Source organism: Lynx canadensis, chromosome B4 (genome assembly GCF_007474595.2).
Source record: "Lynx canadensis isolate LIC74 chromosome B4, mLynCan4.pri.v2, whole genome shotgun sequence".
Lineage (NCBI taxonomy): Eukaryota > Metazoa > Chordata > Mammalia > Carnivora > Felidae > Lynx > Lynx canadensis.
Window position 1 is genome coordinate 12,429,576 of NC_044309.1, and position 24,279 is coordinate 12,453,854.

The 24,279-nt window shown below is 48.8% G+C and overlaps 1 long non-coding RNA gene and 1 pseudogene across 1 annotated transcript; one reads left to right on the forward strand and one right to left on the reverse strand.

Annotated features, from left to right (window-relative positions):
* Positions 1-433: 433 nt before the first annotated feature.
* Positions 434-597, reverse strand: LOC115519633 (annotated as a pseudogene).
* Positions 598-12,645: 12,048 nt separating this feature from the next.
* LOC115518058 lies at positions 12,646-17,993 on the forward strand. Its single transcript, XR_003970159.1, has 4 exons — positions 12,646-12,839; positions 13,037-13,150; positions 16,371-16,496; positions 17,393-17,993. It is a non-coding gene; the product is annotated as an uncharacterized LOC115518058 (long non-coding RNA).
* Positions 17,994-24,279: the final 6,286 nt, after the last annotated feature.

Consider the following 24,279-nt stretch of genomic DNA (forward strand, 5'->3'; position numbering starts at 1 on the left):
AGTATTTGACACAAGCTCTTAAATTTTTAAGTTTATTTTTTTACTTATTTTGAGAGAGAGATAGAAAGCAAGCAGGGAAGGGGCAGAGAGAGAGAGAGGGAGACAGAATCCCAAGCAGGCTTGCGCTGACAGCGCAGAGCCCGATGCGGGGTTTGAACTCCCCAACCTGAGCCAAAGTCAAGAGTCGGAAGCTGAGCCACCCAGGTGACCTTAAACTTTTTTTTATTTGATGCCTTTCAAATGCTAAAGTAATACATGCTTGTTATAGCAAGGGGTATATAAAAGTGGAACTAATTATCTCCCAGTGTCCTATCATCCTATTGGCTCTCACTTCTCTTTGTGTCCTGTCACACCTTTTTCCTTGTTCATATGACTGTATCCCACATGTATGTGTGATGCAGGAGACATGAACTCTGAGAGACACTTCTGAACCGGCTGGTTTCATGATAGTGCTTCTAGAGTCGCTAAGAAACACTTAATGAAATCTTCATCCACGAGGTACCTCATACTGACAGAGTAGAGATAGAATTGTGCTGGATTTTAAACTGATGATGACAGATACCACACTTGATCTTAGCCAAAAGGCCAAGAAGTGATTGCTGGATTTTAAAATTGAGTGCTTTTGTGTATGTTTGTCTTGGCTTTCTACAGTTCTTTGGCATTTACTCCTGCCTCTGGGAAGACTTTGCGGGCTCCCCTTGTCACTATTAGAGGCTCCACCTCTGAATGATGCTAGTCGCTGTGCCATCAGAAAGATCTGGGTTCAAATCCTGACTCTGTCTCCTACAATCTCTGTGACTTTGGACAAGTAATAAACTCCTCCAAACATTACGGAAGGATGTGAAACAAATCTAGTACCTATCACTTGGGGTATTTTCAGTACTACAAGACAAAGTATACTCTTTTTTAAAAATTTTTATTTATTTATTTTTTAATTTGAGAGAGAGGTGTGGGAGGAGGAGAGGGTGAGAGAGAGAGAGAGAGAGAGAGAGAGAATCTTAAGCAGGCTTCATGCTCAGCACAGAGCCCAACATGGGGCTCGATCCCATGACCATGGGGTCATGACCTGAGCTGAAATCAAGAGCCAGATGCTCAACCGACTGAGCCACCTAGGTGCCCCGATAAAGTCTGCTCTTTAATCTTCCAGGTTACTGGGTATCTATGACATCTTAACGTCCACAACTAGAGACCAGGGAAACTGGCGTTTAAAATGTGTACAATGTGACCAAGAACCTGGGAAAATCCTCTACAAAACAAAGTACCATAAGATGGGAAAGAAAGGAAGAGAAAATACAGGCTGGAAAATATTAGTGAGCCGAAGAGGATTTGTAGTATTCATTTAGGAAGGAAAGAAGATATATAGGGAAATGAAGATCAGAAAATGTAGAAGTTATTAGAAGCATGTTGAGACTGATCAGCCTGTTTTGCTAGCAATTTTCCTCTTCATTAGTTATGCATAGCTCCCATCAACAGGGGCAGAGTCCTGCTGTGGGAGACCTTTTTGTTAATGACCCAGTGGAACAAAAGGTTCCCTGGAACCTGGAGGTGTTCCCAGAGGAAGGGATTGGGTCCGCTCAGGGTTTTAAGGTTGTTTTGCTGTTTAATGTAACGGGGTCTAAAAGCACAGAAGCCCGATTAGGGACCATCATCAAATTTTGCCAACGTTGAGAAGGTCGTAGAAATATTGACAGCCACCAAAGTAAACACGCAAAGATCTTGTTGAAGAATCACTCCATGGACAAAGGACAGGGACCCAAACACGAAAACTTGGGTATTGACACAAATATCCAAAAGAAAACATGTACAAAAGAAAAAAAATATCGAAGATTCACCAGTACGTATGGCCAGAAAAACCGGAAATCACTTTAGGTATTTCAAACAAAGAGGGATTTAACACAGAGAATTAAGTCTTAAAGCTGTTGGAAGGGCTGGGAGACCAAAAAGGTGGAAGGTATTGTTACCCAGAGATCAGAAATGCTGGAAGTTGGGACCTATTCCATGGAGTTCAATTCTGGACGTTGAAAGATATTGATCACCTGCTTATTTAAGAAGAGCTCTGTAGCTTTCTGGTTTTTGCACCTTCCCTAAGTACGGCTTAGGGTAGGATCCCAAGCCTTAACTGTATGCAGTTCTCTGTAGGTGCTCAAGGCTATGGCAGTGATAATGTAGTAACAGCAGGCTATGAGAGCTTGTCCATGGTGCCTGAAAACTTTGGCTTGCTAGTGGCCATTTACACGGATAGGCTGGTAAGAATTGCGCGCTTCGTTTTGCCTTTAAGATTCAGGCCAGGAGTGTGTTTGCTCTGTATGACTGGCTGACATGTGTAACTGAAGGGATTGTACAGGCTTCCTTTTCGTCTTCGGTGCCTTTCAGAGGGAGAGTAGATCAGTGTTCCAGGTGCAGAGTCTAATGTACTTAACCAGTCTGACAGCTGGGTTGGCGACCATTTTCATGGACTGTTTGTGTTCCTGAGTTTTTGAGAGGGGCATGATGGTGACTTTGTGGAAAGGTATGGTGTGGGAGGCCTTTGGTGGTTCTAGGTAGTTTCCCCATAAAGATCTTTGTTGCAAACATTTTTGCTGTATAACTAATTGACTGTAAGTCAGTTTTTCTGTAAAAGACAAAAAAAAACTGGTTTTATAGTTTGTTGGTTTCATCAACTGGTTTTATTTCTTCATTGACGCAGTACTCCCATTTTTATGGTATATAAATCTTAGCCCTCATAAGGGTCTATACAGTGCTGTGAAGTTTTGAACCCACATTTCCCATAGAACTTTGGACCAGTTATCAGTGGACGTGTGACAATATGCCGAGAACAAACACCAGCGTAGAGGCTTTCACAATGCAATCCAAAGCTCAGGTACAAACATGCATTCTAGTATTTGGAAACCGATACTGCTCTTAATGAAGAAAGACATTTTAGCAAAAGAAGAAAACAGTGTGCCGACAAACTGGGAAACGAATCAACATACCAAAAAAAAAAAAAAAAAAAGAAAGAAAAAAAACCGAGAGAGAGAAGAAAGCAAGCAAGAAAAGGAGAGAAAGAAAACAAAAAGAGAAAAAAGAAAAGAAAACCAAAAAACCCAAATATAATAGTTTGAAGGAAAGACTTCGACGGCAAGTGCTTAGGTAGAGTCCACAAAATAAAATCCGTTATTTGCCCAGGACTGGCGTGAATCTACACACACGTTAAATGTGTTCAAATATTTTGTATTTTGCAATGAAGTCGTCTTAATTTTGTTACACAGGTTCATGTTTCATGAAGTTCTTTTGAACGAAAGACCCGTTCGATTTTCGGTGACTGTCTTTTACGGCACGTTTGCTTTACGGCCGAGCCGGCTGCGAAGATGCTCGTCGCAAAGACGTCGGCGGCGGAACGCGCGGCCGCAAGCGAGCCCGAGGTTGACCCTTTCGGGGTCCTGGAGCATCGCGTCCTCTTTCTGCTCCCCCCTGGGTCGTCCTGTCCTCTTTTGCGTCCTTGGGCCTGTCCTGCCAGCACTGCCCCTCCGGCCGTGGCGGCAAGAGCGGCTCTCGCATACACGCTTCTCCGCCCACGGCTCCACTGCCGTGTAGGCACGCGGTGTGAACCGAGAGCCCAAACAACCCGGCTGAGCCGCCATTGGCGGTAGCTCTGTTGGCTGAGGCTGTGGCTCCCGGGAGGAGGTGCTGGGTGCCAGGTTTTTCTGCTCCGAAGCCCCTGCTTGCAGCTCCGGAGGAGGCTTATTGGGGCATTTTCACAGCCATATGTGTCTTTGGCCCTCACCCTTCACCTAAGATCGGAGATAATGCGTCAAAAAACAAATGTTGTCACTGAATCCATTCTCAACGAGCTCTCCAGTCTCCCCAAAGTAGGATCTAGTTCCTAAGCCTGAGAAGTTTGTTTCAGACTCAGTGTGGTACCCAACTTGTTCTGGAATCTAACCCCAGAGCACACTGGGCTGTGTTTTGAGGTTGTTTTTATTTAGTTTTTTTTGAGAGAGAGAGAGAGCTCGGGAGGAGCGGATAGAGGGAGACACAGAATCCCAAGCAGGGTCCAGGCTCTGAGCTGTCAGTACAGAGCCCGACATGGAGCTGGAATTCACGAACCGCGCGATGACCTGAACCATCCAGGTGCCCCTGTTCTAAACGAATTATTTAGTAGGGTTCTTCCCCCCACCCCCATCCTCTGCGATGCCCCATTTAGTTCTCTCCTTCCCACGCTCTGCTGCTGCTAAACACTTAGTCAGCAGGGAGCGTCTCACTGCCGCCTTCCCCTAACCCCAGCCTGCCCAAGGAAGGGGGCATTCTGGATAGCTTTTTAGCGAATAGGTTCAGGAAGCTTGCAGTCACCTCTCCTGAGTGTGATCGCTGGAAAAGCCAAGACCCAAGAGTCCTGTCAGCTGGTGAAAAGCACACAATTTGTCCCATGCAGAGGGATTTACAGTTTGCAATACATCTTACATCTTCACACACATTATTAATTTGATCCTTACATTTATTATTCTCCACAGGTGATGAAATTGAAACTCCGGGATTAGCGCACTTGTGCCTGGTCACGTAGATGAAAGCTGGGTGAGAAATCTCCATATCTTCAGACTTTGACTTCTAGACCCTTCTCCCCATACCAAACAAGGAACTAACCTATAAAGCTGCAATGAGTGTGGGTATTTATAGCAAATTTGCCCTTCCAAGACCAAAAAAGATGAATTTACCCTTCAGAACCTGGTGAGGAAGGAAAGGAAGAAGATGAGGTGGAAAAAGGAGAGGTTTAAATGAGCCTTGCTTTTCCTGGGCCTTCATTTCATTGGCTCCACTGCTCTGAGAATATTCGGGGAGAGCTGTCAAATAGGTGTGTTTGGGTCTTTGTTCTCTTCCTTGATCTAAGCATTTTGCATCTCTGCTGTAAAAGAATCTTGTTTATTCTTTTGAAATGTTTATTTATTTTGAGCGAGAGTGCTCCCATGAGTGTGAGCAGGGGAGGGGCAGAGAGAGAGAGAGAGCCCAATTTGGGGCTTTATCTCATGACCCTGAGATCTTGACCTGAACTGAAATCAATAGTTGGACCCTTAACTATCTGAGCCACCCAGGCACCCCAAGAATCTTGTTTATTTTAATGCGTGATGTGTTCCTATCTCTCCGTCAAATTGGGAGACAGAACGGTCTAGTGGGAAAACAGACAAAACAAAACTATGGGCTTTGGAGTAATAATAGTAGATCGCCTTTGCTGACTTCTGACTATGTAGTGAGGACAGTTGACGTGTACTAGCTTGTAGTAATCCTATAAGTACTACCGATGTTTTATTGTACAGATGGCAAAATGAGGGTTTAGAGAGATCAGATAACTCGACTGAGGTCAGGGGTGCCTGGGTGGCTCGGTTGGGTCAGCACCTGACTCTTGATCTCAGCTCAGGTCTTGATCTCAGGGGACATGAGTTTGAACGCATACCGGGCATGGAGCCTACTTTAAAAAAAAAAACAAAAAACTTGCCTGAGGTCACACAGCTAGTAAGTAGGGGGAGTTAAAGAATAGAGCCCGGCAGTGGGACTCCAGAGCCCAGGTTGTCAGTGACTCCCCCAGAGGGTCACAATATTGCTCAGTTTCTGAGCCGCAAGATCCTCATCTGTAAAATGGGGATAAATACGTATCATGCCAAGTGGTCAAATGAAAGAGAATATATAAAGAATCTGGCAGGTAATAGATACTTAGATATTGGCTGTCATTGTTACCATGTTTGAAGCCTGCCGAACGGTTCGTCTGATTGCAACTGGGGTGTGGACCCTGACAGCGTGTAGAGAAATAAACATCTTGGCCCCTCGACAAACAAGCTCTGTGATAATTGGGGAAGTCGCTTAATATCCCTGAACACATACCTCATTTGTAAAGTGGAGGAGATAATAATAATACTTCTCTATGAGGGTTGTTGTAAGGATCAGATGAGATCACGTGACCATGCCTGGCACATAGAACATGTTCAGTAAATGTTAACTCTTACTATTAAGGAAGGCTCGGGGCGCCTGGGTGGCGCAGTCGGTTAAGCGTCCGACTTCAGCCAGGTCACGATCTCGCGGTCCGTGAGTTCGAGCCCCGCGTCGGGCTCTGGGCTGATGGCTCGGAGCCTGGAGCCTGTTTCCGATTCTGTGTCTCCCTCTCTCTCTGCCCCTCCCCCGTTCATGCTCTGTCTCTCTCTGTCCCAAAAATAAATAAAAAAAATTAAAAAAAACGTTGAAAAAAAAAAAAAAAGGAAGGCTCTTGTGAATGGTAGTGCTGGGGTAGTGCTGGGGTATGGCGGTGGAAGTCCCCCTCTATTGGAGGGGCTGTTTCAGAACGTTTTCCAAAGGCAGTTAGTGTCTTTTGATTTAAAAACAAATATTAGAAAAAGCAGGTCTGTTCAATATATGATGGAGAGAATAGTGGTTTGGCTCTAAAACCCCCAATGAAGGTACTAGAACATTGTGTAGTTTTATGCTCTAATCTCCCAAACCAGGTTCATCCCTCTGATGCTAAAACTTAGGTATTCTCTCAGAGGAGAAGGCAAGGGAGACTTGAAATGTATTGCTCTTCCCCTGCTCTGACACTCCTGACCCTACACTATCTGTCAAGAACTGCAGACCAAACTCCAAAGTCTCCAGGATTCGGGCCTCATGTGGATCTGCCTTTGGGGCTGGTGGGGTGGGTCCTAGGCCTGGCACCAACCCTGAAGGGCAGTTTTCAGCACAGCAGGGCCTCACATCATCCTCCTGGACACTCCTCGGAGAATTTAGGGTGCTTGGAAACCCACACGGCGGCCCAGCACTGACGCGGGTAGGTGATGATGATATCGGGCTCTCTCTTCTTGAGGGAGAATGCGAAGAGAGACAGGTGGGCCGTGTCAATGTCCTGGGTATTACAAAGCAGCTCCTGCTTGCCTGTAGACACATGGCCAGGAGACAGGACTAGGGTGAGGCACCTTGCCGGGGCGTTCAGGCCTTCAGAGGTTGGGGTAGCACCTGTCCTTATAGGGAAGCAGAGTTCGGGTTGGAGAAGGTAGTGCATGCCATCTGGCTGTGAGAGGACACACAGATACCCACGAGATGTCCCAGAAAGGATGAGAGGCCTTTGTGGTGGCTGGGTTATCCTACAGTGGCAGGCAGGGTCAGAGCCAACAACTATTTATGACTTGAATGTGAAATGTCTCATTTGGGGCCTGTCCTTTGCCAGGAGGCAGAGTCCCCACCCTCCTGGCGAGTGGCCACTCAGAGGCAGAAGAGCTTAAGGCCACCAGTGAGCAGGTATTACAAGAGATGGCTTCAGGGCTCAGGAAGCTCACCTTGTGAGTGCCCATGTTTGGCTTGGCTCAAAAGAAGGGCGTTCTTTCTGCTCAGTAAACCCCAGATCAAGGGCTCGATATCTAAGGCATGTGTGGCAAAGGTGGCGAGCCATCTGTCTTTCATTAGGTTTCTTGGGGCAGAGCCACGCCTGGCTCACCTTTCTGTCGCCGCTCACGTATGCGGTTTGTAGCCTCGGATTGGATTGGACAACAAGGCCCGAGATCCTTCTTGGCTACATGGGTTGGTCTGTAACCTCCCATCTCCATCCCCTCTGTGCCCTGCTTGAGGACTCCAGTAAGCCCCACCTGCCAGTCGCCAAGCACACTAGGGAGCGAAAGGAAGTCCCGGAGAGGTAAGGGAGACAGTTTGCAGCAAGGGAAGAACAGAAGAAATGGGAGGGAGCGTGCTCAGTGAATGCCAGGTGAGGAAGTGTGGGTACTGACTGCTCCCCTAATTATCAGCCAAGAGACTCAGATTCCTGCTCCCTCTGCCCCCCGTCTACATACGTCTGCCCCGCAAACAGTACCAGCCGGTTAAAGTAACGCAACTGATGGGGAGAAAAACATCCCATAAACATTGTCACCTCCGGGGCTGACATTGCAAAGTCTCCTGAGCTTTGAACCTAGATCTTGTACTTAACCTTTAGAAGGCCAGGGAGAGCACGGGTAGCAGTGGGGAAGGGAGGGCTCTCGATTTTTACCAGCCGTGTTGAACACTGAGTGGATTCGGGACACCGGGCAGTTTCAGTAAGTCTTCTGTGACCCAGATGTAGCACTCCTGGTCTCTAGAATGGGGCACGCCACCTAAACTGGACGGTCTCTGTCCTCGCAAGCAGGCCTGGCTTCACACAACCCCGTGCACGGAGGGGTCCTGCCCTTGATTAATGCTCTGTTGCTGCCTTGTTGAATTCCTTAATTTTTCTCATTTAATCAGTTTTGTTTTAAGATTTAATTTTTACGTTATCTCTACACCCAACTTGGGGCTTGAACTCAACCAGCCCAAGATCAAGACTTGCGTGTTCCTCCAACCGAGCCAGCCGGGTGCCCCAATAAATTTTCTCTTGTAAAATGTATATAACATAGCATTATGCCGTAATTAAAATTGAAACGTACCATAAAATCTGCCATTTAAAAAAATTCCAGCAGAGTTAACGTGCAGTGTTATGTTAGTTTCAGGTGTGCAATATAGTGATTCAACACTTCCATACACTACCCGGTGCTCATCGTGGAAAGTGTACTCTTAATCCCCTTCATCTGTTTCACCCATCCCCCCCCCCCCCCCCCCCCCCCCCCCCGCCACACGTATCTCCACTGGTAACCACCAGTCTGTTCTCTGTATTTAATAGGCGCGCTATTTGTTTGTGTCGTTTTTTCTTTGTGTCTTTTTTTTATATGTTTATTTATTTTGAGAGGGAGTGCAAGCAGGGGAGCAGCAGAGAGAGAGAGAATCCCACACTGTGCAGAGCCTGATGTGGGGCTCGATCTCACAACTATGAGACCATGACCTGAGTTGAAATCAAGAGTCCACGCTTAACTGACTGAGCCACGCAGGCGCCCCCATTTGTTTTGTTGCTTAAATTCCACATATGAGTGAAATCATATGGTATTTGTCTTTCTCTGACTGACTTATTTAACTTAGCATCATACCCTCTTCCTTTTTTTTTTTTTTTTAATGTTTATTTTTAAGAGAGAGAGCGTGAGCAGGGGAGGGGCAGAGAGAGAGAGGGAGGCACAGAATCTGAACCAGGCTCCAGGCTCCGAGCTATCAGCACAGAGTCCAACACGGGGCTTGAACCCATGAACTGTGATATCATAACCTGACTCATAAGTCACTGAGTCACCCAGGTGCCTCAGCATCATACTTTCTAGATCCATCCATGTTGCAAATGTCAGGATTTTGTTCTTTTTCATGGCTGAGTAATATTCCTGTGTGTGTGTGTGTGTGTGTGTGTGCGCACATTGGCTATTTTTTTTTATATATATATATGAAATTTATTGACAAATTGGTTTCCATACAACACCCAGTGCTCATCCCAAAAGGTGCCCTCCTCAATACCCATCACCCACCCTCCCCTCCCTCCCACCCCCCCATCAACCCTCAGTTTGTTCTCAGTTTTTAACAGTCTCTTATGCTTTGGCTCTCTCCCACTCTAACCTCTTTTTTTTTTTTTTCCTTCCCCTCCCCCATGGGTTCCTGTTAAGTTTCTCAGGATCCACATAAGAGTGAAACCATATGGTATCTGTCTTTCTCTGTATGGCTTATTTCACTTAGCATCACACTCTCCAGTTCCATCCACGTTGCTACAAAGGGCCATATTTCGTTCTTTCTCATTGCCACGTAGTACTCCATTGTGTACATAAACCACAATTTCTTTATCCATTCATCAGTTGATGGACATTTAGTCTCTTTCCATAATTTGGCTATTGTTGAGAGTGCTGCTATGAACATTGGGGTACAAGTGCCCCTATGCATCAGTCCTCCTGTATCCCTTGGGTAAATTCCTAGCAGTGCTATTGCTGGGTCATAGGGTAGGTCTATTTTTAATTTTCTGAGGAACTTCCACACTGCTTTCCAGAGCGGCTGCACCAATTTGCATTCCCACCAACAGTGCAAGAGGGTTCCCGTTTCTCCACATCCTCTCCAGCATCTATAGTCTCCTGACTTGTTCATTTTGGCCACTCTGACTGGCGTGAGGTGATACCTGAGTGTGGTTTTGATTTGTATTTCCCTGATGAGGAGCGACATTGAGCATCTTTTCATGTGTCTGTTGGCCATCCGGATGTCTTCTTTAGAGAAGTGTCTATTCATGTTTTCTGCCCATTTCTTCACTGGGTTATTTGTTTTTCGGGTGTGGAGTTTGGTGAGCTCTTTATAGATTTTAGATACTAGCCCTTTGTCCGATATGTCATTTGCAAATATCTTTTCCCATTCCGTTGGTTGCCTTTTAGTTTTGTTGGTTGTTTCCTTTGCTGTGCTATTTTAAAGTGTGCAATCCAGTGGCATTAATTACATTCACAATATTTGCAACTACCCCCACTATCTATTTCCAAAGGTTTTTCTTCACCCCAGATAAACTCTAAAACCATTAAGTAATAACCCTTCATTCCCCTCTCCCTTCAGCCCCTGAGTACCTCTCATGTGATTTGTGTCTCTGAATTTGCCTGTTCTGGATATTTCATGTAAGTGGAATTAGACACTATTTGTTCTTTTGTGTCAGGTTATTTCTCTTAATATAATGTTTTAAGGGTTCATCCATGTTGTAGTCTGTGTCAAAACTTTACTCCTTTTTAAAAAAAAATTATTTATTTTTGAGAGAGGGAGAGGGGCTGGGGGGGGGGAGGCGGGGGTGGGGGTGGGAATCTCAAGCAGACTCCATGCTGTCCGCACAGAGGCTGACTCAGTTCTCAAACTCTCAAACTGTGAGATCCTGATCTGAGCCGAAATCCGGAGTTGCACACTCAACTGACTGGCACCCCGAACTTTATTCCTATTTATTGATGAGCCATATTCCATTGTATGTATGCACACCACGTTTTGTTGATCCGTTCCTCTCTTGATGGACACTTGGCTTGTTTCCACTTTTCCGCTTTTGCGAATAATGCTGCCTTGAGCGTGGGTGTGCAGATACGTGTTCGAGTCCCCATTTTCAGTTCTTTGGGTAGTATTGCTGGGTCGTGTGGGAATTCTACGTTTAGCTTTGTGAGGAGCTGTCAAACTCTTTGACATTCGTCGTTTCGGAACGAGGGGCCCTGCATTTGCGTTTCGCACTGGGCTCTTCCGGTCCTGTAGCTGGTCCTCTCTCAGGGCTATTTCAGCGGATATCAAGGTCGAAGACACACGCGAATTACCTCTCCCTTGGGTGGGTCAGCCCTCTATAGCCAGAAATTAGCCACCACACCTATCTCAGAGCCTCTGAACAAACAGGGCTTACTTGTCTGTTTATGTCATACTATGGAAGGAGGATGGTTTATCTACGTCTTCAGCTGGAGGACTGAGACCAACTCCCACATAGTTTGCTTACATCTACATCAACGTGGCTACGACATAGACTACTGTGCAGTCTTCACTAAAGACTTGATTCCACTGTCTTCGCCAATATCATTTTGCTGTTCTAGAAACGCTCGCCCAGGAAGATAAAAGTTGCAACCAACTATTGCTTGAGGAACTTCCCCAAACCCCGCTTAAACCGGCTTCGCTTCGAAAGATAGCAGTGAATGACTGTGAACACACCTTGCCGTGCCCACGATCCTGAACTTTTCTGTCGTGAGCCTTATTCAATCCTAATCCACTGGACACTGAAACGCTCACCTTAAATGGGGAATATCCTGACTTCACCTGCCCCACTCGAAGACACCTCACGACTGCCAAGAAGTGACCTCTCCTATTGCCAATTCTTCTATTGAATACGGGAGCCCATATTCAATAAACTACAGTTTTACCTTCCACACTATGCATTTGCTCCAATCCCATTTTTGGAAATTTCAGCCAGTATCCATTCTTCCACTGATGGGTTGAGTGCCTGCTATGTGCTAGGCACCCGTAGACACTAGTTCCGTGATGACTGGGACAGACTCGGCTTTCATTTTTATAGAGCTCACCCCTCCTTGATCCTTAGGTCCCATTCCTGCAGCTAGGGAAAGTGGAGACAAAGGGCCACTTCCAACTTGAATTTATTTGAAAATGGAGCTTCTCCAGCAAACAAGCTAGATCTCTGCTTTTTAAATCGGGATGTCTTGACATTGTCGGGGAGGAAAAACTTTGCTTCTACCCTCTTAGGTTCAGTGCCTGGAGGCCTGCAAATTTGGCCAACAAAAAACAGACAAACAGGAGAAAAGGAATACAAATTGTATTAATATCTTACTTGGACAGGAGCTCACAGAAAAAGAAGTGAAACTCGGGTCATTAGACTTGACTTGGGGGCTTGTACACCATCTCTTTCAAAGGAAAGGAGGTTTGTGCTTTAAGGAACCACACGCTATGAAATGACTAGGCTACGTAGGGGAAGATGAAGGCTTTTTTTAGTAAGGTCTGTTTACACAGACTCATCTCAGTGAGGACTGTCTTGGTGGCAAGAGTCACTTTCTTCCTAGTGTGGGAGATGGAGACACTTTCACAAAGGGAAGTTGATGTCCCGCTTTTAGGCGGAAAAAGAGGAGGGAAGAGAATTCTTCCTGCATTTTGTTGAGTCTCAGATGCCTTCAGCTTAAAATAATCCTTCTGCCAAGGTAGTATGTTTTGGGCTGACATATCCTGATCCCCTTAAACCTTATCTTTACGAGGCCAGGCAGCAAGATGTTCTTAGCATGAGTTTGTTACTTGTAATGATTACTTGTCACTGCTGGGTTCCCTTACCTCTGAGGTACTTCTTGTGTCTGCTGCCACTCCGTGCCGCTATTGCAGGGACAGAGCCGAGGGCTTGCGAGCCATGGAGTGGCCCGAGCCTCCTCAACACGGCCTCTTTCAAGCCTGGCGTCCAGTTGGTGAAATGACCCACAGGAGGCACAGGAGAGCCCCCAGGGGGATATTTCCAGGCTATGCGATCAGCCTGGTCAGTAAGGGGCCCTATCGAAGGCTTCGCCAAGAGCTACGACCTGCCAAACCAGTTTGTAAACCAGCCCCAGCCACTTTGGGGTGACTTTGCACGTCCGGATGAATGCAAGTGTGGATGCTCAAACAATTCTCTCGATGTTTGGTTTCCTTTTAACTTAAGAAGGGCTTTCACTTTTCTTCCCATTTATCTATTTTGCAGCTGGTTCTTAGATACGCTGCAGCCCGGCCTGGGCCTGTTTATCTCGTGAGCTTCAGAAGGCAAGCCGCCCCCGCCCGCCATGGCTCCTTCCCCGTGTGATTACATCTTTCCTTGGTAATGGGGTTTTGACTGGCCTTTTGTATAACGCTCAGCCACAATGGGACAAGAATATTCTCCCCTTATTTTTATCAGGCGCTTTTATTTCCTGAGCTGTTTTTGTAAGTGTGCTTGTTTCTGGTTTTGCTCCTCGTCTGGAAAGGGGCCCGGGATTCTGGGATAAGATTAGATGCCCTGGTGTGTCAACTGGTCTTTAAAAGAAAGAAGCAAAAGTTGATCACATGCTGAAGCTCAGGGCCAATGCAGAGCTACCTCCCAAGAGACCAATCAATTTCAATTAAGGAGATTAAAAGCCCCGAGCACAGAGAGGCCCCGTCACGGGTTTCTGAATGCCCTGCTCTTCCCGCAGCCTAAAAGCAGCCAGTGGACCCCAGAAGCACTGGGTATTGTCCTCCGGGCCAGTGTCAAGACAACAGTGAGGGAGCGAATGCGAAAGACGCAGCCAGCTGAAGGGGCTCGGTGATTCTTCACGGGACCCTGTTGGCATTTGGGGCAGGGCTGACCTCCAGCGTCCTTGACCCCGCCAAGCATCCAGACCCAAATTACTGGCCTAACCCAACCTAGTCCAAACTAACAGCCCCCACAGTTCCCAGGGGCAGAACCACCCCAGGCACCCAGCAGCCGCGTCCGATGCGCTTTCCGGGTGGAGAGCTGGTCCTCGTGGTCTGTCCGCTCCCCTTCCGCTGGGCCATTGCAGAGGCTCTGAGTCTGCTCCCTCCCCCCCCACGAGATTCCAGGTCCCCTAACTGCTTGGGCATCCTCGAGCCCACACCACTGCAGGGGAAGAGCACAGGCCAGAGCAGGGGTGCCTAGTGGAGGAGAGGGGCTTTAGCGCGGCACGGGGGCACGGCTGAGCCCACCTCTGCCTTTTACCGGCTCTGCACCGCCCCGGAGTCAGCACGTGACCAAGTTTCTTTTCAAGACCAGTTGCCACACCAGGGCACCCACTGTGCCTCCAGGTACCTAAGTGAGCCTCACTTTTCATGTTTATGAAAAAGGAGCTATAGGGGCGCCTGGGTGGCTCAATCGGTTGCTCGTCCAACTCTTGGTTTCAGCTCAGGTCGTGATTCCAGGGTCGGGGGATTGAGCCCTGTGTCGGGCTCCTGTACTGAGCGTGGAGTCTGCTTGGGATTCTCCCTCTCTCTCTCTCTGTTTCTCTCTCTCTCTCCCCATCCCTCTGTCCCTCTCTCCCTCTTTCTCTTTCAAATTAAAAAAAAAAAAAAAAAAAAAAAAAGGAACTACCACCTGCCTCTCAGGGTTTGCCGGGCTCACAGGAGGTAATGTGTGCACATCGAGTCCTGACATCCCCAGCCACTGTCCGCGGGCAGGCTTTCTGCTTACAGCGGCACCGGGCAGGTAGGGGAGGCGGGGGTAGGAATCACAGCACCCCAGATCTGGTGACTTTTGTTCAGAAGCCAGTGAACCTGTTAGGATCGGATGAACATGCTCTGTCCACTGTGAATGCTGTGGAAATATCGAGGCTTTGTCACGGGATCGGGGGCGGGTGGCAGGAGAATGGGGTGGGGGGGGGGAGGCCTGAGGCAGGGGAGTGTGCAGGGATGCAGGGGAGGGGACCGAGGCAGCAGGAGCCAGCACAGGGCGGGAAGGAAGAAGGGTGGGAGGAGCAGGAGGCTGACACAGTTACTTGCTGGGCAGGAAGGAGAAGTGGTCGGGGTGTCAGCTGTGTGCACCGAGCCGCTACAGAGACCCTGTTGAGAGAACTGCAGGGGCCCGAAGCCACTGCTCCCCGGGCCTTCTCTCTGTGGCTTGTTGTCTGGCTGCTTTCCTCCCACCGGGCCGGCCCGGAGAGTGAAGGGGGCGGAGGGGAGGCTCGGTCCAGGCCGCGTGGCTGCTCGTCTGGTCACCTAAAGGACAGGGCGGGGCACTGTCGAAAGCAACTGCATCCAGAAGTATGGGGTCACAGCGCTCCCAGCCCTTGTGGGGTGCATGCACCTGCCCAAGGTCACTTCAGTTCATGGCAGGGCCATCTCCTGTCTTCCTCTCCTGCACCCCCCGGCCTCCTGGGCCTGCTTTCTTCCCTGACCTACTTCTCCCAAGATAATTGAGAAACGAATGACTAAAGCTGCAGGCTCAGGCCTGTTGTGAAAGGTTGGGATGGCTGTTCATCGACGTTAAAACATCTGGACCTTTTTTTCTAAAACAAGAAAAATAAGTCTTGTGCAGATTGCGTTATATCAAGATCGCCTTTTTCTTGATACAAGTTTTTTTTTACAAATGTAGAAAAATGGAACTTACCATTTCTGTCAAAGAGGAAACTATTGCAGTATGGAGCTTAAAGGAAGCTTTTAGTTGCCAAGGAAGGAGGCGATGAGCTTCCTGGAGGAAGCCTCGCCTTGAGGTGGGACCAGCTTTATGGGATCCTGAGCCGCCGGCCCTTCCTTCTGGAGACAGAAATCTGTCGGGTGGCCTCACACGAGGGGGCATGCGGGTGAGGTGTGGCCTCCCCATCAGGCAGTAGGAAGGGACTGGGGTGTGATGTGCCCTGGGACCTGCCTTCACACACAGCACCTGTATGGGCGGGGCTGTGTCCTTCGGACGTGGCTTTGTCCGTGCCGTGGCCTGGGAACCCAGGCCGTTTCTGATAAAGACCCGAGAGAAGACACGCTACCGCTGGAGGTGGCCCCAGACAGCAGGAGCCGGCCTGAGCCACAGCGACTTGGGCTGTCAGTAGCAGAGCCTGGGTCTCGGTCGGTTGGGGCTGTCACAACACACACTGTGACAGAAGAAGCCACTTCCTTCTCACAGTTGTGGAGGCCGGAAGTCTCAGATCTGTCAAGGTGCTGGCCCATGCAGTTCCTGGTGAGGGTTTTCTTGCAGACAGACACCTTACTGTGTCCTCACGTGGCAGAGAGAGCAAGAGATCCGGTGGCTTTTCCTCTGACAGGGACACTAATCCCATCGTGGGTGCCCCACCCTCATGACCTCATCTAAACCTGATTCCCTCCCAAAGGCCCCACCTCCAAGTACCATCAAGTTGAAGGTCAGGGCTTCAGTCTTTAACTGCTCTCTGTGCCTCACCATTACCTTTATGCCTCCTCAGTCGCTTACGCGGACCTCTGGGCTGAGCTTCTCAAACTATCCGTGGCGAAGTTTTCTTATTCGCAATAGGGGATGACGTGTGGTGAGGAAAATGAAATTATTGTGTAAAAAAGACATGAAATGCAAGCTCATTTCTTTCTTTTTTTGTTTTTATTAGATCCCACTGACAGAGCATTGCTGTTGAGTTGGTGTGGATGCTGCTGAATGCTGTCACCTTCTGTATTCATCTTGGGGAGCAGAACCCAGCCTGTGGGGGCCTCCTGCACAGACCGCCCTTTGAATGGTACCGTCGGGAGCCCCGTGGGATAGTCTGTCAGCCCCCACGTCAGTGGGACTCTGCCACTTCCAGAGACAGAGACCCGAGATCGGATCCCGGTGAAGAGGCGGGACTCCTCCCAAGGGGACAGAGCAGACTGCTTTACGAGAGCCAAGGGGCCCTCTTTCCCAAAAGCACTGGATGTCAGAGCAGAGGGGCTGGGAATCTGAACACGAGTGAAGGTTTCCCAGGAGAGACTCTCCTGGCAAGGCCGCTGGAGAGAGAAAGCTCACCTCAGCCTCCGACCAGTTGACCAAGTGTCAAGTCTTTCGTTAAGATTTGCTGACCAAAGAGGAGAGGGACGCGGGTTCCCTCTGTTCCTCCATGGTGTCCAAGCTCAGCATGGGGCTCGGGAGCACCAGACAGCTGGGATGTCTGTGCTGTCTGGGCTGTAGCTCCGTAAGCCTCGCAGGCACGACCCTGGGGCACTGGGCTGTCGGGAGACCAGGGGTCTCTGATTCATCATCAGTAACGCGGCGGCAACAGCCCTGCAGTCGTGGTCGTTTGCTGGGGAGGCCCTTACAAGACCCCACAGGATGAGTGGTGTAAACAACAGAATTTTCCTTCCCCACCGACCCTTCCCTCCCGGCCTCAGAAGGAACCAGCTCTGCCCACACCTTGATTGCAGATTTCTAGCCGCCACAACCGTGAGGAAGGAAATTTCACCTGCAGTGAAATGGGGGGTGAGCCTGCGATCCCCCCAGGTTCAGCCTGATTGTAAGCAGATTAAGGCTCAGCGTAGAACTCTCGTGGTGCGGCCTTCTGACGCGGCTGAATGTGGGACTTCGACCGTGTAATCTTTCCAAGTTAAAATGTATTTATAAAGCACAGATAATAAAAATAACATCTATTTATCTCCCTAGGTGTTCTGAGCCTTCAGTGACGCTGGCAGCGATGATGCATTACAAAACCAAACAAATTAGTCCTCGGGACAGACGACCCGGGGGCAGATCAACGACCACAACAGAAAAGACAAGCTTTCAAACCAACGAGAGAAGACAAGATTGTAATGCCTTCCTAACAACCTTGCTTTATTGATGCAATGCAAGGAAAACTACATTAGATTCTATTGATTCTCTTTGAGATCTAATAATATGCTCTATTCAGATCTTATTCACATACACTTCCTCCACAGTCTTTCTCAGGAGCTGAAATTGGCCAGTTACAAACAGAATTTGTTCTCCTGTCCTTTGAAATCACAGAAGCGGACGTGTTTTCGAACACAAAAGATACGAAGCTTTCTTTGGGAAACAAAGCATAGTGGGGAAAAATATCTCCCCTCCAAACAAAATTGAAAGCATGCCTTACTTCAGATTTATTTGATTACAGAATCTTCCTCGGGGCTAATCAGTTTTCGAACCCATTTCTATTGGCACCAGTGAGCTAATAAAAAACCCAGAAGGAGAGAAGTATCACAACAACTCAGAGAAACTAGGTTGTTCATTTAAAAAAAAAAAAAAAAAAGCGTTGAATTAATGTTTACACTGCTGAGTCAAATTATTTATATGTATGCTATAGGTTTTGCATCCCCAGAATTTGTTAGCATTCAGAGTATGATAAATTGTACCTGGCTGACTTGTGAAAAATCATCTCGAGAAAGATTTTTTTTTTTTTCCAGTGGGAAAATATATGGATGACACACAGTGGCTTATTGAAACTGTTCTTTGGGTGAACAGCCAGAACAATTCAGCAGAAGGGAGAGGCGGATTTACAAATTATTTTTTATTTTTTGAGAGAGAGAATGAGCAGGGGAGGGGCAGAGAGACAGGCAGAGAGAGAATCCCAAGCAGGCTCCACACCGTCAGCACAGAACCCGATGCAGGGCTTGAACTCACGAACCATGAGATCATGACCTGAGCCGAAACCAGGAGTCAGACGCTCAACTGACGAGCCCCCCAGGCGCCCCAAGGAGAGGCGGGGTCTTGGATGTCACAGTGGATGATTAAGAATTTTGGCTTTGGGGCAGTGTTGTAATAATGCTCATCAGGTAACTTCTGTACCTCGTCTGCATCTCTACAGTAGGTTGGAAACTCAGGGTTTTCTGCAAATATTCAAAGCAATAAAACACACAGTACTACAGGAGCCCGTCCAGAGTTAAGAATCTAATAAATGTCAGCTTTTGTATCCTTATTATTACAGAGAATCTCTTATTTATATTTCATCTGCAGAAAAATTACAAAAAGGATTAAGTATGTTGAAAAAAAAAATACAAGTAGGTCTCGGGCCTCCTTAACACCCGTGCCGTGTCAGTTCTAAGAAGGGGTGTTAACACGGGTTAGCAAGCCTGTGGAGAACCCAGAGCCCTCGTGTGTTGCTGGCGGGGAGGTTAAAGGGTGCGGACCCCTTGGAAAACTGGTGGTTCCTTGAAAGTTAAACACAGAGTTTCTATCTGGCCCAGCAGTTCCGCTCCTGATTGCATATACACCCAGGGAATTAACAACACGCATCTGTACAAAACGTGTATACCGGTGTTCGTTGCCGATTTAGTCACGACAGCCAAAAGATGGAAACAGCTTAGGTATCACCATTGGCTAATGAAAGGATAAACAAAATGTGGTACGGCCATGCAATGGAATGTTATTTGGCAAAAAGCAGCAATGATAACACTGATACACGCTACAATGTGAAGAAACCATCAAAACACTATGCCATGTGTCACGAAAGCTACCTCTTGGATAATTCCATAAAAAAAAAAAAAAAAAACGATTGAAAAGCATTTATCACTTACAAATTGCATTTTCTCTTCTTTTTAAAAAGTTATTTGTTTTTTAAGTTATCTCTGCACCCAGTGCGGGGCTCAAACTCACGACCCAGAGATCAAGAGCCCTATGCTCTTCTGACTGAGCCAGCCAGGTGCCCTTTTCTGATTTTTTATGCAATGTTGTTCATTTCAGGTGTATAACATAGTGAGTGACACACTCTTTGCATATGTTCTGAAATGACTACCCCAATAAGTCTAGTCACCATGGATGACTCCGTTTATTTGAAATATCCAGAACAGGCGAATGCGTGGAGACAGAGGTATTAGTGGTTACCTAGGTTGGGTCAGGGAGCAGTAACGGGTGTGACTGCTAATGGGTACAGGGTGTCTTTTTGGAGTGATGAAAATTTTCCGGAATTAGGTAGTGATGGTTGTATGACTTCGTGACTATACTAACACTCACTGAATTGTACACTTTAAAATGGTTATTTTATAGTATGTGAATTTTTGTTAATGTTTATTTTTGAGAGAGAATGCAAGCAGGGGAGGTGCAGAAAGAGAGAGAGGGAGACACAGAATCCAAAGCAGGCTCCAGGCTCTGAGCTGTCAGCAGAGAGCCCGACACGGGGCTCAAGCTCACAGACCGCAAGATCATGACCCGAGCCAAAGTCAGACGTTCAACCAACCGAGCCACCCAGGCACCCCTATGGTATATGAATTTTATCTGGGAAAAAAAACTGATGAATGCTTAATGTGTCAGAAGGTAACAAAAATTGCAGCATCCAGAGATAATCACTGCAAATATTTCGATGTAGATCCATCAGACTTATGCAAATATACATAAAAAATAAAATAAAATGGGGGGCACCTGAGCGGCTCAATCTGTTGGGCATCCGACTTCAGTTCAGGTCATGATCTCACGGTTCATGGGTTCGAGCCCCGCATCGGGCTCTGCACTGACCGCTCAGAGCCTGGAGCCTGCTTTGGATTCTGTGTCTCCCTCTCTCTCTCTTGCTCTCTCTCTCTGCTCCTTCCCCGCTCATGTTCTCTCTCTCTCAAAAATAAATAAACATTTAAAAAAATAATAAAATGGGATCATACAGCGCATGCTGCCAAGTGAACGCTTTATATTACTATCCTCTCAGGAAACTGCCTCGAACCGTCGGCGGCTTCTACCTCTCAGTGTCGCCCAATGCCTGGCATTTCCACATTTCTCGTCATGTTCCTTCTCTTTCCAAAGCTCTTCTTCAGGAGGACTTTCAAACTGTTCCTCGGATCATCAGGGTACTTTGAATGCTTTGTCACAACCCGCCCTGTGTTATGAGATGCTCCATTGACACCTATGATTTCAATGGCACTGATTCCGAAATCCCTATTTCTGCCTTGACTTTTATCCCATGTACTCGTCCTGCGTCTCCAAATGCCTACTGGAAATTCCCACTGGATATTCATCAGTGACGTTATCGTAGGACTAAAATCGGACTCATTAAACTTTTCGATGCCACAGCCTGGCACAGCAGAAGATGGGCGGGGTTCTGAATCTTGAGAGACGAGTTCATGCCCACACTTAACCTTTCTGATTCAAGTCAGGCTTCCTGGAAGTTACGGAAAATGTACTTTGGCTGATTCAGACAGAAAAGGGATGTGAGGAGAGACATGTGGCAGCTTTCCCAACGGGCCGGAAGGAGGAGCCAGCCTGGGAAAGGCAGCAGGCAGTGTGGCGTTCCAGGAGCTAGCAGGTCTTAGGGATGCGAACAGGAGCTGGATACGGGACAGCCCCTGTCCACTCTGCCTAGCCTCGATTTCCTTAAGCCAAGAAAAATGGGGATAATTTGACCACCCACCTCATGGGATTGTAAGGAAGATGGAGCTGGTATTCCGGAAGATTCTTTGTAGACCATGAGCCCCTCCACAGGTGTTAAGGTTGTTTATACTACCAAGTGAGGTTTTTCCTTCCCATCTCTGTTCTGTTCCTGACCCTTTTACCTCTGTGCCCACTCAGTGTCCCTCCTCCCACCCCCTCCGTCCGTGGGTGCCCCCTCCCCCTCAGCGCCCCTTTTCCCACCAGCACCTCCAGATCCAAGCCCCGGGGTTTCTTCATCCTTCCTTCACCTTTCTCCCACCTTTCTCTTCCCCTCACCATTGGCACCTTAGAATTCAGGGGCAACAAAGGAAACCAGCCTCTCCCAAGCTTGATTACACATTGGGCTCGCCTGGGGCAGACCTCCCAGGCCTCGTTCTTACACAAGCTTCTCGGGAGAGCACGGCAGGAACGGTCCTGCCCCCAGGAATCTACAAACCGAGTTTCTCGCCCAGAACGCTAGCCCCCAGAAGAGGGTTCCGAATTGAAGCAGGTTTGGAAAACGCCGCATCCGTCTCCCTCTAAAAGAGTCACAATTCAAGAGGTCCTGCAGGTAAGATACCTGTGAAACAGTGCAAATGTCTAAGACTACGAGTTTGCGAAGCTGTCTCGTCCTGTGATCCTGTGATTTATGCTAAGAGATACAGATTTGGTCTTGTTTCTGGCACAGAAGTTCCCCAACCCTTGGAATTTCCTAAATGATGAGAGCAACAAAGGTGTCGTTTGTTATGTTAAGGAGGTGACTTTCAGACCCCACCTAAAGTTAGGGCTGGTTCGCAGGGGAACCCACCCTTACCCCCACCCCCACCCCTGGCCACCGCCACTTTGGGTGAAGGGCCAGGAGCTGGAGATTGAGTTCAATCACCAATGGCCAATGAGTTAATCAGCTGTGCCTGTGCAATGAGGCCTCCATGAAAACCCAAAAGGGGGTGATACAGAGGGCTCCGGGTTGGTGAACAAATGGAGGCTGGGGGAGAGTGGTGCGCTCAGAGAGCGCGGAGGCTCCTGGCCTGTGCGTCTCCTCCCTCTGGCCCGTCCTGAGTCCTATCCTTTTGTAATAAATTGGTCATCTAGTAAGTAAAATGATTCTGAGTTCTGTGAGCCCCTCAAGCAAATTAACCAAACCTGAGGAGGGGGTCACGGGACCCTCAATTACAGCAGGCAGTCAGAAGTGTGGGTGACACTTCTGGGCTGTGACTGTCGTCGGAAGGAGGGGTGAGTGGGGGGTGTGGGGAGCAGTCTTGTAGGACTGAGCTCTTACTCTGGCTCCGATGCTATCGGGATAGGAAGTGTCAGAACTGATGAGTTGTAGGGCCTGCAGCTCGAGTCCCAAGAATTGCTTGTTGGTGTGGCGACACTCCCCCCAGTGGAACCCATTTAGTCTCATGACGTCTATTAAAATTCTGCAAGGAGAATATTCTGAGAAACACATACATTGGGAAACCGTGGCCTATAGAATAAATTTGCCAAGGTTTTTGACCATTTGGCTCCAAGCTTTATCTTCTGTGCCTCTACATACACTTCCAACTGTTGCCAGACTCTCTGCCCTCCGACAGAACAGACTTCTCCTCCTCCTCTTCCTCCTCCTCCTCCTTTTTTGAGAGAGCGCGCAAACAAGCAGGGAAGGAGGGCCAGAGGGAGAGAGAGGGAAAGAGAGGGAATCCTAAGCAGGCTCCACACTCAGCGTGGAGGAGCCTGGCTCAGGGCTCGATCCCACAACCCCGGGATCACGACCCGAGCTGAAATCAAGAGTCGGACACTCAATCGATGGAGGCACCCGGGCGCCCCAACGTAACAGACTGCTAAGCTCCCTGAATGCTGCCCTTTGTCCCGCCGAACCTTCTCCGACCGGAGGCTTTGCTGGTGTGACTGCCGTCCCCGCTCCCTGCCCGTGCACGTACTCCTCCCCTGGCCTCGGCTCAGGTCCCTCTTCCTCCACAAAGACGTCCAACCGCTAATTTGGTTGACTGGTACCTCCTTGGGGCCCAAACGCCACGTGGTGTCTTGGGATCTACAGTTCAGAGCTTGAATTACCTCTGTAGTTGTGGGGGTTTATGTTTTGTCTCGTTACCGGCCCTTTGCAGGCAGTGACCACGCAGAGGTTCTTTTTGTCTCTCTTCCTGGTGCGGGGCCCTCTGTACAGTAGGTGCCCAGTGCGCAGTTGTTGGCTTGCTTCGGGTCTCTTGGGACTCGTGGTTTTCGGATTTTCTCAGGCTGGTGCTGCCGGACCTCCTGGGACATGACGTCGGTCATTCTGGTGGGCAGAGTGCCAGGGCCGCCGTGTGAGGGGAGGGAAGGGGGGAAACTGCTGGCTGACAGGGACCCAGGGAAGCGAGGGACAGGCTGAGCGTGTGGCCCAAGGAGGTGAGTTCTGGTGTGTCAGTCCCCCCTGTAGCCCTCTGGGGGCCGCGGTCTCAACAGCCAAAAAAGAAGGGGCTGGGTTTCAGCCTTGCCCCATCGCGGCACCCTACTGTCCGTGTTCCCACCTTGCCCCCCCCCTCCACGGCCTCTTGGAGACTTTGGCACTTCTAGTTGCTTCTGTAACGCCACCCACTCGTCTCCAGTCCGAATGTGACGCTCTCGCAGGGGAAGCTTCGAATCGGCTCTGACCCATCCGGGGAGCGAATTCACACATGGGTCTCGCGGCTCACAAGTTGCGGGTAATCCACCTCAGCTCTGAGGGTGGGGGCCTACCGTGTGTCCCGGGGGCTCCAGGGGCTCCCAAACTCCAGCGTGCGGTGGGAGGGTCTGCAGGACTTCCTAAAGCGCACCCGGGGTCCGCCCTGGGAGATGCTGCGTGTCTGACAGGTTCCCAGGCGTCATCGGTGCCGCCGGCCTGGGGAGTTCGCGTGTTGAGGACGGTGTTTAGGCATCACCTCCTTCTGGCTCCCCCAGCCCTGTCACCTGCGGGCAACCTCTCCCTGCCAGAGTAGGGGGTTCTCCGCGACTCCAGTGACTTCCCTCATTCTGGAGATGGTTTGACTTCCATTTGGTCTCCGCTAATCGCCGTGTGGACGGATGGACCGTGGAGAGAGGGAGGAAACGAGGGACAGAAAGATACCAGAGCTGAGTAAATGGCAGATCCAGTATCGAGACCCTGGTCGCTCTGGCCGCAAACCTCTTTCTTTGAGCCACTCTGTCTGCTATGTTCTCTTGGAAACTTTTTAATAAAGAACCTGTTGGCGGCT